Genomic DNA, 19,622 nt, shown 5'->3' on the forward strand with positions numbered 1-19,622 from the left:
GTAAAAGTAGAATTAGCGTCATAAAACGACACTTACTGCTTTTCTTTGGTTGCATTGATTTTTCTGACTTTAAAGAAAATTCTGGTGTTTGTGGGAAATCCAAGTTCTCAAGAGACACCTCTCAACATCCATCTTGTCACTATGAAATTCCAGGAGCGCATCCTTCCAGGATGCTTTTTCATTTTTAGTTATGACATTTTCTAATGGCAGAGAAGACGAAGTAGGGTCCTTCCATTGCTAAAACTTGTCACTTGGTCCATTACTATCGAGCACGTAAGTACATTTCCATGACTTTCTTGTGTTTAAGTTGCAGGGGACATCCTTATAGTCTCATCTCATCAGTTTATCACCTTCTCTGCCCTTTATATCATAGCTGCTCTCTCTTAAATTATGGTTCGGCTGTTCTTGAAATTCAGATGATGGTGGCAATAAATATTTATGATATTAACATTCTCCCATAGGGCATTTTGGTCCTTATTCTTCTCCTTGGTTTTCTTTTCTAAGGAAGCCAGCATGGTCAGATGAGGTCATGAAACATCAGAATGAGTAAGAGGAACCTCATGCGGTTAGACAACCAAGTAAGAAGTAAATAATTTCATGTGCATAAATTGTCACAAAATGCAAATAATTTCATGTCCATTGAGACCGAAGCCTTGTTTTGGCTGGAGATGAGGAGGGGCAGTGGGGGGATTATGGAGATGAGAGACTTTGGAGGTGATGGATATGGTGACACACGCCACAGGTTAATTATCTGTGCACTGTATGTCATCTGTCAATCATACCTTGGTAAATTAGTTAAAACCAGCTAAGAAGAAACATTAGTAATTTTCACTGACTTTTCATATAGTAACTGAATTGCTACGTCTAAATTTTGCTTTTCACTGTAAAAAGTCTTTTCATCACAATAAACCCCCCCCCTTTTTGTCTTTGTGACAGTTTGATAATATGTTAAGTAGGCATCTTAGTCACATACACAGATGAGAAAATCAAGACGCAGGAAAGCGAAATTTTCTTGGCTCAAAAATCCGTCAAAAACTGGGCTTAAAGGGAAGCAAGATGGCTCAGTGGGAAACAGCTTGCTGCCAAACCTGACATCTGAGACTGATCCCCCAAAACCCACAAGGAGGAAAGAGATAGCTGCCTTCCAGAAGGTTGTGTCTTGACCTCCACTCCTCTGATATAATATACATTCACCTTCCTCTAAGTAAGTACACAAGGAAATGTAAAAAGGCATTTTAAAGCAAAGGGTTTAATTTTTACATTGTTTTCTGGGTAGTTTTCTACAATACATTGTCACCAAATGAATACATCTTTGGTCTCCTCTTTTCATAGTCCCTAGTTTGACTTCAGGTATTAGGCAGTTGGTAAATTTGGAGTTATCAGCCAGGTATGGTGTCAACATGTTAATAACCCCAGCACAAAAGAGATTGGAGCAGGAAGATTGTGAGTTCAGTACCAGTCTAAAAGACTTTGAGCTCCATAAGGAAGAAAAGAAAGGAAAGAAGGAAAAAAATATTAGAGCTATAATTGTAAAAAAAAAAAAATCGTCAAACCATCGAAAGTTTTTATCTAGAAGTACTAATACATGGTATTTACAAAATATGTGCCATTCATTTACATTCACAGCATCTATATTAGTTAAAATGCCAAAAGATGGACGTTATCCAATAGCTGAGTGTAACGACTATGGATAAACAGCAAAAAAAATGTGATCTTTGCATAGACTGAACTAAAATCCAGCCTTGAAGAAGATGATTCTGCCAAGAGCTGCCACATGGAGGAGCCTAGAGAACAGCTTATGTATGCCTTCTATCTGATGTGGAAAAAAAATCCCATAATTTGGAGCCTTGTTCAATTGCAAAAGACAACTTCTGTGCTTCATCAATGCCAGTCCTGGCTTCAACTAAACAATACATCTCACATCCATCTATTTCTCTTTATCTTGATTTCTATTGCTCCAGGCCAGTTCATCATGACTCAGATATTGTAATGTGCTTTCTTTCGGGCCACCAACCAGCTCCCAAATCAGGGCATGGAGACTATTATTAGTTATCAATGCTCGGCCTTATCTTATGCTTCTTTCTAGCTAGCTTTTATAAATTAATTTAACCTGTTTCTCTTCATCTGCATTTTGTCTCAGGGCTTTTTACCTTTCTTTCATTCTGTATGTCCTATCCTGTGCCTGGCTGGCCCTAGGTGTCTCCCTTTTTTTCTTTCTACTTCTCCATCTGTCTCCTCCCTCCTGGCAGCCTAGATTCCTTCTCCTACTTATTCTATCTGCCTGCCAGCCCCACCTTTTCCTCTACTGTCTGACTATTGGTTGTTCAGCTTTTTATTAGGTCAATCAGGAGCCTTAGGCAGCCAAGGTTAAAGCAGCAACTCATCTTTACATCATCAAACAAATGTAGCAGAGACAAATGTAACACATCTTTGGCTAGTTAAACAAATATTTCACAACAGGATACTGCCAGGGTTCTCACTTTACCCTCTGAAACTCCTTTTGGATAATTCTCCAGACAGCTGAAGATTGTTGTATCATCCTTTGCTTCCTGGCTTATAGTTTCCTGTAGCATGAGACCAGAGTTCCTTGCAGCTGCTAATAGCTCTTCCTGCCACTCTTAATGCCTCATAGCATTGGCCTTTCTTCATCTTTCTGAACTCCACAAACTCCTGCCATAGAATGTCTACGGATGCTAGCCCTGTCAAACAGCTCTCTCTCCCCCACATTTCTAATGAGGCATCTGAGTATTTTAATCTCAAAAATTTACTCTTATGAAACTTTATGTAATGTGGAATCTCACTTTATTCTTTTTACTTTTTTACTACATATTGTTTTGTTTTTTTGCAACAGGGTTTCCCTGGAAGTTTCAGCTATCCTGGAACTCACTCTGTAGACCAGGTTGGCCTTGAATCCAGAGATTTAACTGTCTCTACCTCTGGAATCCTGGGATTAAAGGTGTGAACCACTATATCCAACTCACTTCATAACATTTAACAGAAATATATTGATTTTGCTTTCTGTTCCTTCTCTTGAAGGTCTGGAAATGTATTTGTTTTATACTCAGCCTGTATACCAGACAGAGAATAGGTACATAATAGGGAACCAGTGAACTCATTAAATGAATGAATCAACCAATACACAAAAATGAAATGATACTTAAGTGGATGTCAGTGAAGACATGCTTTGTCTAATGAGTAACCATAAATTATTTATAAGGATGGAAAAGATTTCTGTATTCTACTGTAAAAAAAATGTTTACACAGCAATGTATTACAGTAATTTTTTACAAAATTTGAACAAGTGTGTATAACTATAATATATGTCCATATATGAGGGAACAGATAATATTAACAATGATTATAGTCAGAGAAAGAAATTATGTCATAGAAGGTAGAAATTGCAAGATAGTAAATTTTAGCTTTTCATTTTATTTATTTCTATTACATATTGAATTATTAATCCAATAATATTTAGTTTTGTGTGAATGCTTCAAAATTAATTTTACATTTTGTCTTTTGTAACTTAATTAACTGTTTTGTAAAATAATTAGGTAAATTAAGTAATCAAATAGGAGTAAAGCATTACCAGAATCAATATATGGCATAAAATAGGGATGTTATATTTAGTGATTAAGGCTTCAACCTTAGATTGATAGATAATAATAAATTTCCAATAATTTCCACATTTTTGTCTCTTCGAGAAAACAAGTTGTTTGTCACTGTCATGAGTTTTCAGGCCTAAAATATTGATTTTTTTATTCCAACAGAGAATAAATATACTTGTGAATTTTACATTTTACTTAGCACCATTGCAGTTGATGACTGGTATAGGGACGTGAGAAGATTCTGCAGTCAGGCTGAGAGGACATGGCTCTGTCACATCCACCCAACTCCTAAAGCAGCTACCACACAAAAGCTTTAGGTAGCTCTATAGAACTTTGGCTCTTTTTGGTAACAACACATGTAATCTTTACATAAATATGAATTCAAATAGAAAAGATGATTGCAGAATTTCACTGTGAGTTTCCTGAAAGAATGTGAAAAGGTCATTATAAAAGATAGATCAAAGACATCCTTAAGAACTCTACCATGGAAACCCCCAAACATCCCAGACTATTGCCAAAGATATTAGTTGTTCTCTACAATTCGATGGCTAGGGTCTACTGTTGATGACAGTGCTTACTTATGTCATTGAACATGGAGAAGTTAGACAGTGCCTAACCAAAAGTTTCATCCCCTACTGACTAGTGTTCATGGCACTAGAAGGTACTCCGCTTTTACTGAGAAGAAAGACAGTCATCAATGTCACCCAACTACAAACCCTTTGACTTACAACAGTGATCCATCTGCATGTAAGACAAACTGGTGTAATAATGGCATGAATGTAGTGGGAGTAAGCTTCACCCTATGAGAAGGAACTGGTACCTGATGCTGCTAAGTGGCAAGAACTTGGGGGCGGGAATCTCATGCTATCATTCTGCTAAAGGGACATCAAAATAAACCAGCTCCTAATAACCTGTTGCCACACTCATAGATCAGTGCCTTGTTCACACCATATCAGAGATGCTTCCTCTTGCATTAGATGGGAATTAGCAAACAGAGGCCCACAACTGGACAGTCTCAGAAAGTAAGAGACTTTGGAGCATTCAGTACTAAATGGGATGTCTTCATTAAATCCCTCCCTCAAGGCTCAGAGATCTGTGCAAAAGAGGGAAGAGGAAAGACTGTACAAGCAAGTGGTGATCAGTAACTCCTAGGAAACAGCGATTTTCAGACAACGATGTGGGATTCCCCTCTGTATGCTGTGAATACCATTGGTTAAGAAAGAAACCATCTTGGGCCTGCACAGAGGTGAGGGCAGAGGTAAGTGGGGAAAATTGAACTGAATGCTGTGAGAAAGAGGGTGGAGTAAAGAGAAGCCATTTAGTGCCATCAGAGACAGACACTGGACAGAACCTTCCTGGTAAGCCACAGTCACTTAGTGATACACAGATTAATAGAAATGGGTTAAAATAAGATTTTAACCTTATTAAAAGCAGCCTCCTCACACTACAGATTGATGCCCCACTATAATTCCTACTTGGTAACTGTTTAGTTATATATAATTTTACTATGTTAAAGTTAAAAACTCCCTTTTTATTTAAACAGAATAGGAGAAATAGTGTGGGAAATCCTTCTGTCTATGTGTTGCTTTTATTGGTTAATGAATAAAGAAACTATTTTGGCCTTTGATAGGGTAAAATAGAGCTAGGCATTAAAACTAAACTGAATGCTGGGAGAAAGAAGGCAGAGTCAGGAGATGCCATGGAGCCACCAGAGGAGAAAGAGGCAAGTTGCTAGTTGGAACCTTGCCAGCAGGCCACAAGTCTCATGTTACCATAAACATATATATAAAATAATGGAAATGGGTTAACCAAAGATATTAGAGCAATACGCTTAAGTGATTGGTCAAGCAGTGATTTAGCAATACAGTTTCTGTATGGTTATTTTGAGTCTGGGTGGCTGGAAATGAACAAGTAATCTTTGACTACAAGACACGACAAGACTGGTGCATATGTGAACTCTCAGAGACTGTGGCAACACACACTAGAACTTGCTCCTTGTTTTTTGTTTTGCTTTGTTTTGTTTTGGAGACACAGAGAGGGAAGAGAGATGGAGGGAGGGAGAGAACATAAAGTTGGGTGTGGAGGATCTACAAGGACTGGAGGAGAGGAAAGGCACATGAAAAAAAATAAAATATTTTAAAATGGAAATTAGACAGCTGATCACTATTAGTTAATAAACTTATTATTTAGTTATGTTTTAAAAATGAGTTCCACTTTATTGATGGGATTTGAAATGTGCACTTTCTCATGCAGAACAAGCACTTGGGAAAAACAAGAAAGCACTCCAGGCCACCTTGGGGACTTCCACCATGCTGAGCTGCAGGTGGTTTCTTTTACAATCATCGCTTTTTCAGTAACAGAGTCGCTCTTTAATCCCTTTCATTTTCAATTGTTGCTACCAAAAGTTGTGCCCACTTGTGGGTTAGACTAGCCTATGTGGGAAGTAGAACAGTCTCCCTATCATCCTGTTAATATTCCAAAAAGAGGATCGCCCCTGTGCCTGGTGGCACAAGGCAGTTCATGAAAAGTGCCTTGGGGTCCCAGGTTAATTGGGAGTGATGGGGAAGGGCATTTTAATGGTACACTAGAAGAACTGCATAAAACCAAGCTATGCAATTTTCAATCTCCAGCAGGGCTGAACAAACAATTTCCAGCACAGTGTGGTTGTCCGTCAGCTCACTGCTATATTCATGAACTTGGATGTCTAGAGAGCACTTTCTTGTTTGGACAGTAGGGAGATGTAATCTTTACCCTCCAGTTCCTGGCTGTAGGAAGAGCAATCCTCCTCTTTTCCCATGAGCCCTCCAGCTGACTTGAAGACAGAGCTACTACTTTCTTGAATGTACTAGAAGAAAATCCTCTGCCCTCTCCCCCTTGCTCTTGTCACCTACAGAAGGAACGTCTTAACAATGCAAGAACATCACCAAGTGCAAGGTCACCACCCTTCCCAAGGACCTGCTTCTCCTAAGGTTATGCATACTTGTTTCCTGGAAGACACAGATTGTTCTAGTTTCTCTCTGCCAGAGCAGAGAGCTAAATTCAAGCTGGAGAGGAAGAAAACAAAACAAAAACCTCAAACTCATTCAGACCTTGAGTCCAGGCAACAGATATTTTTCCCATTCAAAGTAACATTGATCAACACAATAAATGCATCTTCTCCTTATTTCTCTCACTAACAGCATTAAAAACCCTGGGTTGTTATATGTAAAATAAACATTAGACTGAAAACTAAAGAGAAAACAGACCTGCTAGAGACCACATGACTCAATGAATAAGGCAATGGTGAAATTGCACCTTGTGTGATGAACTTGGAAATCAGGTAACACTAAAAAAACCAAATAAGAAAAAGTCCAATTCAAGACCGACTGTGATGTGTGTAGCCACAGCACCAGGAAAGGGGCACATGTAAAAGGCAGAACATTTAGATAGTACCACCTTATGCCAGATGAAGAAGAATTAGAGCCATTTTTTTCCCATTCAGTGACAAGTTGAAAGTGTAAGCTATACCTGCACAAGGTTGCCATGAATGTTTTCAGCCCTCCAGTGTCACCAAGATAGCATCTAGTGGAGATCGCTGAGATTTTCCTCTACACAGTAGCCATAATGTCCTCTTCCTTCATCCTGTCACGTGGGGATGCTGCTCTCCCACCTCCTGTCTGGTGACAACAGGGCAGTGATTTTCTTCACTGCCAGTATCAGACAAGGTGGACTCTCCAGCACCCAGAGATGACAAAGCCATTCTCTTCCTTCCTTGCTGTCAGGGAGACAACAGGGGGAACAGGAACATGGTGTCCCATTTTCTCCCAGTCGTGGTAGGGTCGGGAGAGGACTAACAGAAAAAACCTCAAATACCCCCATCATTCACCTGCAGTAAGTCAGCCCTGCCCTTGTCTTAGGGTGTCTCATAACATATTGTACAAAATATTCAGGTTTTAATAAAAACCACCCATTACACCAAGGATCAGGGACATCTCAACGACAAAAGACAACAGACGGGACACAGAAACCACAGGTGACAACAGATGGGATATAGAAACCACAAGTGACAACAGACGGGACACAGTCACGACAGGTGACAACAGACGGGACACAGTCACCACAGTTGTCTTGTAGAATTTTAAAATGCACACTTCTGACAACCTTTCAGAACACCTTGCAGGAGAGAACACAGCCTAGAAGGTGATGGACAGGTCAGTGACCGGCAGACCACACGCTCATCAAGAGGACCATGTGATGCACACCTCTTGCCATCTGTTCAAGCCTAAATCTTGCTACAGGACTGGAAAGATGGTCTTGGAGGTCACCGAACTTTATGTTTGTTTTCCCATTAAGGCCATACTGTATAAATCTCTTCATTTTGCTTTTCACTACTAATTGTCCCATGGAGGGCAGGTGCTGAGCCTAAGACATTACGGCTGCCAGACCCACAGAAATCAGCCTGCCAGGGGAGTCTTTTTGGCAGTGTTGTCGGTGGAAATCTGCCCTGGGATGCAGCAGATCCTATAGTTTTTCATTTTAAAAGTCTAAGCTGATATTTAAAGATGGTAGACAACTCATCCCACTCTTAACACTGCGGTTTGATGGCGACTTGTCCTCGACATACTAGGTATCTCCCTAAATATTTGCTTCAGTAAGTAATTAATTGGGTTGGTGTGATTAAGTATCCATTGTCTTTCCATATGTAAGTTAATTGGCTACAGAAATTGTTTGCTGGTGCAAAAAAATTGACTTCTCTCCCCTGAGATATGAAAGGCTAATTAGGATTAAGAAGTAAGTAAAGGACTGTTTGGGATTGGAGCTCAAGAGCAGAGGAAAGGTCAGGATCACTTTTCTCCGAAAGCTGACAGTGTGCTTCCTCACTAAGGTCCCATAAGTGTCCCTCTGCCTCAAGCCTCTGGTTCAGTAAGACTGTCATCCTACTGTCCTGCAGATGCAGCTCCTGTCCGTAAATTTCTGCTTTTGTACATGTTGTCCTTGGACGTAAACGGCCTCTCTTCCCTCTTTATGTGATGTAATGATCTCCCTCTTTAGGCTTCAAAGTTAAGTCTGAACCCATTTTCTGTGTGGCTTCCCCCTGGAATACGATGGAGATGCCTTGCTTCCAAGAGCTCTCTCTGTCCTACAGATGCTCTGGGACATGAACATCAAATGCATTAAATGAATTAAACGGGAGCCTGAGAACTGGACTGTGAAGGGTGCATTCTTTGAGGGACTCCGTGGGTAGGGACTTGACATTGGGCTAGGATAAGTATTAGAAGCAGATCAAAAAGAAACTTAGAATAAACATTGCTGAACTAAATGTTTGGCCTGGCCCTCACAGACATGGACTCCTGCCTTTAGTAGCTCATAACTCTGCAAAGGGCTCCATTGTATTTGTTTTTCTTTCAATAATTTTGTCTTGAGCCATCTGGCTTTCTGCGTTATTCCCCCGTTTCCCAATATACAGCAAAAGTGCTTGAATCAATTATATTGATAGCAATGTGAATACATATTAGTGTTTTCCTAAAGCCGTGGTTCTCAACCTTCCTAATGGTGCACCCCTTTAATACAGTTCCTCATGGGGTGGTGATCCCCCAACCACAAAATTACACTTGTTGCTACTTCATAACTGTGATTTTGCTGCTGCTATGAACTGTAACATAAACATCTGTGTTTTCTGATGGCCCTAGGTGACACCTCTGAAAGGGTCATTTGACCTCCAATGGGGTCAAGACCTCCAGGATGAGAGGAGAGGTAGGAGGCTGTGGGAGGCTGGAACAGCAGCTGCGAGTTTGGATCTTGAACCCCAAGCAGGTGGCAGAGGTTGCACAATGTCTGCCAAGAGGCTCTATAAATAAAAGAGAAACCTATTCTTCTCCATAGACAAATTTTCATCATCTTATGGGCATATGATTGTGTAGGAAGCCATCGTGTAAAACAAGGATTGGGGGCTGGGAATACAGCTCAGTCACTGGAGAGCTTGCCAGCATGGAAAGAGCCTTGGGATCAACCCTCACTACCACATAAAGTGGGTATGATGGCACATGCCTATAATCCCAGCACTGGGAAGACCAAGACAGAAGGATCAGGAGTTCAAGGTCATCCTCGACTACCAAGCAAGTTCAAGGACATCCTTAGCTACAAGACTGCCAAGTAAGTTCAAGGACAGGCTGGACTACAAGAGACCTCTTCTCAATGTAAATAAACAAATGTATGAATAAATATAAACGAAGCATTCATTTGCATTACACTGGGCGTCTTGGCCCCTTCAGTAGAGGTGACAACGTATCATTTCTTCTGCTCTGAGGCAGTTCAGTTCCCATATGCCACTTAGAATTTGAAGAGAGACTGATCCTTTCACATTCATTTACTTTTGAAAAAAACTTTCTGTTCAGCTTCACTTTAAGACACTTAGTGATCCCCCAAATTACACCATGAATATAGCCCGTATTGTTGCCAAATACGGAAGTTTTTGTCAAGAAGTTCTCACATTTTCACAAGCTTGCTAGAACTGGTTTGAAGAGCAATAAAACTGTCCTCTCACAAGGCATTGGCATACAGGCTGCAGGGAAGTCAGGATGGTGCCACCTCACATAATTTCACTCCACAGAATCCCTTCCCTCTACCCCAATTTATTGTGCACAGCAATGGACTCTGGCTGGGCATCCCGACACCTGTGCCACTGTTGCAGCTGAGGCCACAGGACTTTAAAGACAGATACCATTCTGTTATTCTCTGTCTCCCACAGTCCTCCATAGAGGAGGTCAGCAGGGAGATTCGCGCTCATACGGTGTGATTTTCTTCTGAGTGTGCCAAGGAATGAGAAAGTTGAAGTAGCCATAGTAACCATCACTTAAACAACCCCAGTGTGCTCAAGCACATATACCTTTATCGACATTTTAGCTTAACATAAAATCAAAGCCAAAACCACTCTGATTATTTGCCAGTCTTTTCTTCCTTCTGCACTGCTTCCTTTTTATTTCATCTTCTTGTCTTGGGAGTGGCAATCCTGCAGACGACAGCAGAGTACCTTCCCTTTTTAAAATGCAAAACTTCTTCGTGAGAACAAGCCATGCTCAAGGATCCACTCAAGTTCAGGACTGTTAGATCTGAAGTGGCCCCTGGAACAATCATTGCTGGTGACAGTGTCCTGAGCAGAAGGACTCTCAGAGGGGTAGAAGTGTTGCTGCTGGAAGTGCTGAGGGTTGTTGTAGAAGAGAAAAGCAAATTCAGCATTCCTCAGGCATCTCTTCAAATGGGTTTCTGTTTTACCAGGAAGCTCCCTTGGTCACCCCCAAGGTCAATCCCTTCAGGCAAAAGCATCTAGTTGCCAGTTTATCTGAACAGCTTGTATAAGCTCAGAGACCCCCACACTGTCATAGAAAAATCCACTTGCTTTCTTCCATTTTGTTTTTCTTGTGCCCCAAGAGATAGCTTTGGCAGTTTATCCCTGATAGACCTTTCTTTCTTCCCATGGGGTGCTCAGGCTTGGTGGTTCCACTGCACCCTCCTTTTCGAGAACCCCTTATTAGTTCATTACATGTTATGAAAATTCTCTAATAGGAAAGTCTGGACCCCAGGACCTTTGAGATTCCGTCTCGCTATTACGATTTCAAAATAATATTTTATGTGGTTTATAACCAGAACCTTAAATGTTGTCAGGTGTGCAGTTCAGGGACATGGCAGAGCTGTGGGAAGTATTTTGTACTATGGTCGTTCACCTCAGCACTCGCTGGAGAGCTGGCCTATACACTTACAGCTCTTCTGTAGAGTTTTATACTAGTAGATTACTGCGAGATTGGAAAACTTTACAAAATGTAAAGAAACTCCTCACACTGCAAAAGGAATTAGCTTCTTTAAAATACCAAGTATCTCCTGCAGGTTAATTTCTTCTTTCCCCGTTACATCTGGCATAGCTTCAAGCTGCCTTCTGTAGAAAAAGAAAAGAAACTCAAAGTTGTTTCTTGGTCCATGTTTTCTATATGGTGACCACATTCCAAACCATCTTTCTTTGAGGTCTACTACCCTCCTAGGTTATCTAAACATGACAATTGTCTTTCATTCATGCCACTTGGTAGCCATTCCCTCTGGCTGGGTGTTAATTACTTTCTCTTCATGATGAGTGTCTTAGTTAGGGTTCCTGTTGCTGTGAAGAGACACCATGACCATGGCAGCTCTTATGAAGAAAACATTTAATTGGGACTGACTTACAGTTCAGAGGTTCAGTTCATAACCATCATGCCGAGGAGCATGGTGATGTGTGGGCAGACACGGTGCTGGAAAGGTAGCTGAGAGTCCTACAGCTTGCAGGCAACAGGACTGTGTGTCACAACGGAGTGGAGCTTGAGAACTCAAAACCTGCCCCACAGTGACACGCTTCCTCCAACAAGGCCGCCCTTACTTCAGTAAGGCCTTATATACTAATAGCGCCACTCCCTGTGAGATTATGGAGGTCAATTACATTCAAATTACCCACATTCCACTCCCTGGCCCCCAGAAACTTCTAACACAAAATTTAGTCCAACTTCAAAAGTCCCCATAGTTCATAACAATGCCAAACTCTTTAAAAGTCGAAAGTTCAAAGTCTCTTTGGAGATTTATGCCATCTTTTAATTGTAATCACCTGTAAAAATCAAAATCAAAAAACAGATCACATCCTTCCAACATATAATGACACAGAATATACGTTACCATTCCAAAATATAGGGAAAGGAGCACAATGAGGAAACTCTGGACCAAGGCACTGGACCAAGGCAAGACCAAAACCAGCTGGGCAAACTCCAAACTCTTCAGTCACCATGTCTGATGTAAAAACACTCTTCAGTTCTCCAACTCTGTTTAGCTTTGTTGGCTGCAACATATTTCTTTCTCTTGGGCTAGTTCCACTCCCTGTTAGCAGCTCTCCTTGGAAGGTATCCCAGGGCTCTAGCATCTATAATATCATGGGATCTTTGAAGCAATTCAGGCTTCAATTTTACAGCTTTATTCAATGGCCTCTCTAGGCCACCATTCAGAGACACCAGTGATATATGTCTGACCTCCGCAATTTTCCTTAGAACCAGAGACACATTCCATAACTATTTTCTTACATCCTTAACTCTAAAGTCAAACCTACATGACCAAATCTACCCAGTTCTACTGTTTTCTAGAGCTGGAACATGGCCCCCTCATTTAAATACATATTCACCAGCTTTTTGTCCTTCATTGTCTAAACTTAACTGTCCTTGAACTTGCTCTGTAGGCCGGGCTAGTAGCCTCAAACTCAGAGTTATGCTAACTTCTACCTTTGGAGCACTAGGAACAAAGGTATGTATCACCACACCAGGCTCTAAGCTTTTCTTTAATTCTTTTTTAACTTAACTGAGTGGGATCTTGACCTGAGGTCACCATTCCCTTTATTCATTTTTTAAATTTGTCTATCTTTTTGAACACAGGACTTTGCTCCATTCCACTTTTTGGGGTTCCTTTTCTCTTTAAATTTTAATTTACCCTGCTCACTTTGCTCTTTTTCATTTAAAAAAATTTTCATTAGAATTACCACTAATAACCATACTACTAGCTGTTTTGAGATTTTCTCTACAAATGGAATTAATCCAATTTTTTTTCCTTTAGCCTCATACAGACTCTTCGGACAAGGGCAAAAAGCAGCCACATTCTCTCCCAAAATATCACAAGAAAGATCTCTAGGCAATATATTAGATTTTTTTCTCCTCTGAAACCTCTTGAGGTAGCCCCCTACAGTTCATCAAATAGTACTCAGCCCCATTGTCTTCCATGTTCCTACTAGTACAGCCCATTAAGCAGTACTTAAAACATTCCACTGCTTTCCTAACTCCAAGTACCAAAGTCCATATTACCCTAAACAAAAACCTGGTCTGGTCTATCACAGCAATACTTAAGTCCCTGGTAACAACTTCTGTCTTAGTTTTTCTTACTGTGAAGAGACACCATGACCACAGAAACTTTTATTTAAAAAAAAAAGAGAGAAAGAAAGAAAATACATCTAATTGGGGTGGCTCACTTACAGTTCAGAGGTTCAGTCCATTATCATTATGGTGGGACTTAGCGGAGTGCAGGCAAACATGGTATTGGAGAGGCAGCAGAGAGTCCGACATCTTGCAGGCAACAGGAAATAGACTATGTGTCACACTGAGTGAAACTTTTGCAAAAGAGACTTCAAAGCCTGCCCCCACAATGACACACTTCCTCCAACAAGACCACACCTCCTTACAGTGCCATTCCCTATGAGATTATGGGGGGCCAATTACATTTAAACTCCACAATGATCAATAGCAATAAACAACTGGTTCTTACTGTCTTTCATGTTTTCTTTCCTTCTGTATCTGTTATGTTTAACTATAAAGAATCTCTCCAGATGGCTGAAAGCTTCCATTCCCTGCTGATGGATCAGTTACTGAGAGGAGATTACAATTTAGCTGTTCTGGTCTAATCTATGAGTTAATCTGCAAATAGATTCATAATTTGACAGTAATTTGGAGAGACTGAAGCCTTTGGAGGCGCTGCCTCATCAGAGGAAGTCCTGGGGATGTGCCCTGGGGATTGCAAATATTGTCACAGACTTCTTTGGTCTATTTCTACTTCCTGGTGGTCATGTAGTGGTCTCTTACCTGCTATCATGCCTCACCAGAGATGCAGAAACATGAGGTCAAGAAAACATGGTTTGAAACCTGAGAAATACAAACCAAAACAACCTTGCTCTTTTAAATTGACCTCATGTCAAGTACTTGTCCTAGCAATGGCAATGTGTTTTATATTACACCAGAGCATCTCTCAACTAACTGCTCCATTGAGTTGCCATTGTTGATACACAGGTTTGTCCCTCCTCATGTGTGGCCTTTGGTGTGCTGAAACAGCAAAGCTGTTGTTGCACATTTAGGGATTAACCTGAGCGAGATGAGACTACTGATATTTTGTCACTTTTTTGTTTTGTTTTGTTTTACCAAGACAGGGTTTCTCTGTGTAGTTTTGGCACCTGTCCTGGAACTCGCTCTGTAGGCTCTGGCCTTGAACTCATGGAGATCTTCCTGCCCCTATGTCCTGAGTGCTGGGATTAAAGGTGTGCACCATCGTCCCCTGGTGATATCTTGCCATTTTCAACCTGCAGGTATGGCTACCCTTCTCTATGCTCTTGCTTATCTTACTCTAAAATCTTGTCTCAAAATTCTGTCAGAAATGCACCAAGGGGGCAAAGGTGCTGGGGTCACAGCCCCGTGGGGAAAGGGCTTGCTTCAAAAGCACAAGTGCCTCCGTTTAGGTCTCATGGCACCCATGTAAAAGCTGGGTGTAGTGGTGTAGTCTGGGCTCCAGGATTGGGTAGGTGCACACACAAGTGGATCTTGGGCAACTCCTGACCTGCCAATCTTGCCAAAACAGTGAGTTCCAGGTTCAGTGAGGAACCCTGTCTCAAATAACGTGGGGGCAGGGGATAAAGAGAGAGGGGGGGGAATGTTAGCCTCTAGTTTCTACATATCTATGTACTGACAAGTACACATGTAATGGTCTGTTCCATTAAGAGACAAGCTTCACCCATTCCCTCCCTTCCACTGAGGCAAACAGATCTTCCTTCTGCTTCCAGTCTGAGCCCCTTCCTTTCTGTCTCTCTCCCAAAGAGGCAGCTTCAGCCTCTCTCCCTTCTCCCCATTTCTTTCCCCTCTCTGTTTCTCTCTCTCTCTCTCTCTCTCTCTCTCTCTCTCTCTCTCTCTGCCTCTTTCTCTGCTCTCTCCATTTTCCCCTTCCCCTCTTTCTGTTTCCTCTCCATAACCCATGAAATAAATACCCACTTTCTCTGCATGGCATGCCTAATAGGTCTCTGTCTCTCACCGTCTGTGTGGCTCCCTGCTTGGAACAGGCAGCCTTCATGGCCTACTGTGGTCTCGTGACCCACTGCCTGCTGCAACCACTGGGGAACAGCGCCATTTTATTTTTACCATAACAATACCAAACAAAAAAAATATTTAAAATAATTTATACCCCTTTTTTTTCCCCTGTGTTTAGACATACGAATTCCAGTTTCTGATTTGAGACTGGATCTTGTCTAAAATCAAAAGACAGAACTGATTTTTCTTTCTTCAATTATTTTATTTTTTTGTTTGGTTTTGTTTGCTTCTTGTTGAGGTGCGTGTCTTTCTTATGCGTTTTTGACATTAATTACATTTTCTATGTGGCTTGCAAGCAATTCTTCCTTTTTATGGGATACTCACATTGCTTTCTTTTCGGTGTGAAAGAAAGCTTTGTTGTTTTAGGTAGTTCTTACTCATTTATGGCTATTATAATGCTTGTGCTTTTGGAGTCACACATAATGAAAAAGTCACTGGCGAGGTCAATGCCCAGGACCTCCCCACATGTTTTCTTCAAGGAAATGTACGGTTTTCAGTGTTCCATTTTGGTTAGGTCTTAAATCCTACACAAATGGTGAACTGAAATGCTCACTAGCATATTAAAGCCAAGCTGGCTGCCAGGTTCTCCCTGCACCCCTCAGTCCCACCCTCTTACCCTGGGCCCTCCTGTCTGGCAGACACTAACCTCTATCTTAAACTTCTCCAGCCTAGGGGCTGGGTTGCTCTTCCCCCAGCTGTTCTTCCCTAAATAATTCAGACATTTTGGTACCTGACTTTTTGCTCTACCCTTTACTCTCTTGGTCAGTGGAGGATCCAGTCATGACCAGCTCAATAGAGGCCCGAGTCTCAGGAGTTTACCCGAAGGCAATATCTGGTTTCAAGACCAAAAATTGAGACTACTCAGACACTACCAAGTAAGAGACCATTCAAAGGAAATTCCTATCATTCCAACCATTGTAGACAGGATCACCTGCCAGCACACACCCATTGATTTTCACCAGGACACCTAGACAAATGTCAGCCAATCAGGGGTCCTGACCCTTAGAAATCCCTCACTAATACCTTTGCTATTATATAAACCCATCCCCAGCTGAACTCGGGTCTGTCTGATCACACCAATATGTTGGATGCATGGAAAGTCTGAGTTCACAAACTTGTGTAAGAATGAAGGCTCTTTGCTTTTACACACAGGACTCGGTCTCCTAGTTGGTTTTGGGGAGACTCTGAGATCTGGGAGTAACAGTCAGTCTCTTAGCACAGGCTGCCCACCTTGGGTAGCAGCTCATCTCCCCTTTCCACTCTCCCCATGGTCATGTTCACTGAGGACTCTCCCAGACGTTCCGGCCTCTGCTTATGCTCGCTCTGTCACCTACATTAAACCCTCTCCTCCACCACACCTAGGAGCAGTCATGTCTTTTCCTTTTTTTATGTTTTTCCAGTCAGTTTTAATCTCTAATCTATTTGATTTGAGTTTTGTGAATTGTGCTGGCTAGTTCTCATGTCAACTTGACACCTACGATAGTCGTTTGAGAGGAAGGAAACTCAGTTGAGAAAATGTCTTCCAAGATCAGACTGTAGGGCATTTTCTTAGTTAGAGACTGATGGGAAAGGGACCAGCACGTTGGGGGTGGTACCACCCTTAGTCTGGTGGTACTGAACTCTATGAAAAAGCAGGCTGAGCAATCCATGAGTAGCAAGCCAGTAAGCAGCACCTCTCTATGGCCTCTGCATCATTTTCTGCCTCTAGCTTCCTGACCTGCTTGAGTTCCTACCTTGTTTTCTCTAAATGAACTGTGACTCAGGATATGGAAGGGAAATTCAACCCTTTTCTCTTCAAGATGTTTTTGATCATGGTGTTTTATCACAATAATAGTAACTAAGACATAGATGGTATAAAACAGAGTTTTGCTACATTCTTTCAAAAGTAGACATCATGTTTCTCCACCATCATTTATCTAAAACATGGTCCTGTTATGCTTGTTTGATCATCCCATAGAGAAACTCATCTACCCAGCAAAATCTTATCTGCAAATGACTGTATGAACCTGGACAGAATAGACAAATACAAATTTTCACATAATAAAATTCATGGGAACTTAATGACAGAAGTGTGGTTCTGGGTGACAGACAGCAATTGGTCCTCACAATTTAGGTTAGAAGACAATGATTACGAAGCTCTTGGTACAAAAGTGACTGTCCAAAATGAAATGGGCCTGGTGTAGCTAAAGCTAATATCAGCCAACTGATACCAGGTTCTGATTGGAAAGCTCAAAATACAGCTCTGACACCATTGCTGTCTACGGCCTGGTAAGATTGTGTGGGGAAAAATCAGCCAGTGTTAACCCAGGGCAATCATTGTGGTTACCACTCAAGATGGCTGTGGTTAGGTAAAACTGAATCCAGGCAATGTTGTAACTTCTGCCAAAGATGGATTTAAATGTATGGGCTTACATTCGTCATCTGTATATCTGTATGTGTATGACAATATCATGCTTATTATTAATATAGCTTTGTCATATAGTTTGAAATCAGGTAGTCTTATTCCTTCAGCTTTATTCTTTTCCCAAGATAACTTTGACTCCTCACAAGTATGTGTGTGTGGGGGGGGGGTGCACATGCATGAGTATATAATAATTTTGAATCATTTTTTCCACAGATGTATTGTATTTGTAGATATTTTTCCAAAGAAGTCATACAAACACATGTGTGAAAAGATCCTCACTACCACCATTAACCACTAACAAAGTAGAAATCAAAGTCAGAATGCCTTAACACCTCACTTGTTATGATGGCCACTATCAAGCACACAGGAGATGGCGTTTAAGTCTGCAGTAAAGAAAGATGAATTTTGGGGAAAATAGATGGAACTAGAAAACATTATGTTAGCCAAGATAACCCATGCTCAGAATGACAAATAGCATGGCCTTGCATGTGTTTTAGCTTAGCCTTTGTATTGCTAAACATATATATCCAGGTGGGATGAAATGTGGGTAAAATCCAGACGCCTACACAGGAGACCATGAGACTAGAAAGAGGAAACAGTAAGAGAGGAGGTTGGGAAAGAAAATAAAGCAAATAAAAGAAAGGGAATGCTGGGAGCAAAAGGGGGGTCACGGAGATTCGGGAAGGCAATGTGGGGACAATCTACCAAAATGAGAAAAATGTGTAAAAATGCCACACAGAAAGATGTTACTTTGTAAGTTGATTTAAAACAAAAGACAAGAGATAGTAAAGGCTGATGAGGGCTCTCTTGAACACTGCTGGTGGAAAGTACATGGTAATAGCCAGGATGGAAAACAGTGCAGAAGTTCCTTGAAAACTAGAACTGGCATTGGCATAAAACCCAGCAATCCCACTTTGGGGTATGTATTCAAAGATAAGGAAATCAGTATCTCAAAGAAGTAGCTGAACTTTGCTATGTGTTTGCAGAATAGTCTACAATATGCAAGAAATTTGAATCTAAGTGTTCAGTGAGAGATAAAAGAATAGAGATGTGCACACACTAAGGTCACAAGATCTTAGAGGAAGAGAGATGATAAATATTATTCATTCATAAAAGCATGATTCTGTCATTTGTGAAAACATGGGTGAGCCTCAGTGTGAGGCCCTGTCCTCCCTGTTCCTTGAGGCCAAAACACAAGATGCAAGTGATGTTTACGCTAACCAGCTAAGCTTCCTGCTAAGTTCTGTCCTTGCTTCTGCTACAGCCTGGTACATTAGCCTAAGGGGTCTATTTTACTTTAAAATGGTAATTTCTCAACCTGCCTGAAAGAAGCTCAGGCGCCACGGCCCATCTACCCTGTCTGACACTGCCTTGCACCCTCGACCACCTGCCTACAGAGAAGCTCCCACAGGTGTCAGTTTCCCCAGCCCCCTCTGGGTGGGAGGAGTTTTTCTTTACTGGGGCCAAAAGTATTTAACCCTGGATTAAGTTGAATAAATTGGGCATTTTCTTCTTGAGGATGACTCGAAACTCTGTATCTGTGTGTGTGCTTGTGTTTTAACCCCTAGGACTATATGGAACTCGTGGGAGGTGGGTGGCGTGGAAAGGCGACCCCCACACCTCAGGGCTGTTATGCTAAGTAAAGAATATTCCATGTGGTTCATTAATATGAATTCCAAAATCAAAGATTTCATGCAAGTATAGGGAGAACTGTGGCTGGTAAGGGTGAGAAATTAG

The sequence above is a fragment of the Myodes glareolus genome, chromosome 16 (assembly GCF_982192425.1).
Source record: "Myodes glareolus chromosome 16, mMyoGla1.1, whole genome shotgun sequence".
NCBI lineage: Eukaryota > Metazoa > Chordata > Mammalia > Rodentia > Cricetidae > Myodes > Myodes glareolus.